Genomic DNA, 873 nt, shown 5'->3' with positions numbered 1-873 from the left:
ATTCAGGAATTTTCCCCCTGTGCCCATATCTTCGAGGCTTTTCCCCACTTTCTCCTCTATAAGTCTCAGTGTCTCTGGTTTTATGTGGAGTTCCTTGATCCATTTAGGTTTGACCTTAGTACAAGGAGATAGGAATAGATCAATTTGCATTCTTCTACAAGATAACTGCCAGGTGTGCCAACACCATTTGTTGAAAATGCTGTCTTTTTTCCACTGGATGGTTTTAGCTCCTTTGTCAAAGATCAAGTGATCATAGGTGTGTGCGTTCATTTCTGGGTCTTCAGTTCTATTCCATTGGTCTACCCGTTTGTTGCTATACCAGTACCATGCAGTTCTTAATCAAAATTGCTCTGTAGTAGAGCTTTAGGTCAGGCATGGTTATTCTACCAGTGGTTCTTTATCCTTGAGAAGAGCTTTTACTATCCTGGTTTTTTTGTTATTCCAGATGAATTTTTAGATTGCTCTTTCTAATTTGTTAAAGAATTGAGTTGGAGTTTTGATGTGGGTTGCATTGAATCTGTAGATTGCTTTTGGCAAGATAGCCATTTTTACAATGTTCATCCTGCCAATCCATGAGCTTGGTAGATCTTTCCATCTTCTGAGATCTTCTTTAATTTCTTTCTTCAGAGACTTGAAGTTCTTATCATACAGATCTTTCACTTCCTGAGTTAGAGTCATGCCAAGGTATTTTATATCATTTGTAACTATTGAGAAGGCTGTTGTTTCCCTAATTTCTTTCTCAGCCTGTTTATCCTTTGTGTACAGAAAGGCCATTGACTTGTTTGTGTTAATTTTATATCCAGCTACTTCACCGAAGTTGTTTATCATGTTTAGGAGTTCTCTGGTGGAATTCTTTTAGGGTCACTTATATAC

The sequence above is a fragment of the Mus caroli genome, chromosome 11, assembly GCF_900094665.2.
Source record: "Mus caroli chromosome 11, CAROLI_EIJ_v1.1, whole genome shotgun sequence".
Taxonomy (NCBI): Eukaryota; Metazoa; Chordata; class Mammalia; order Rodentia; family Muridae; genus Mus; species Mus caroli.
This window is presented reverse-complemented; position numbering follows the sequence as displayed.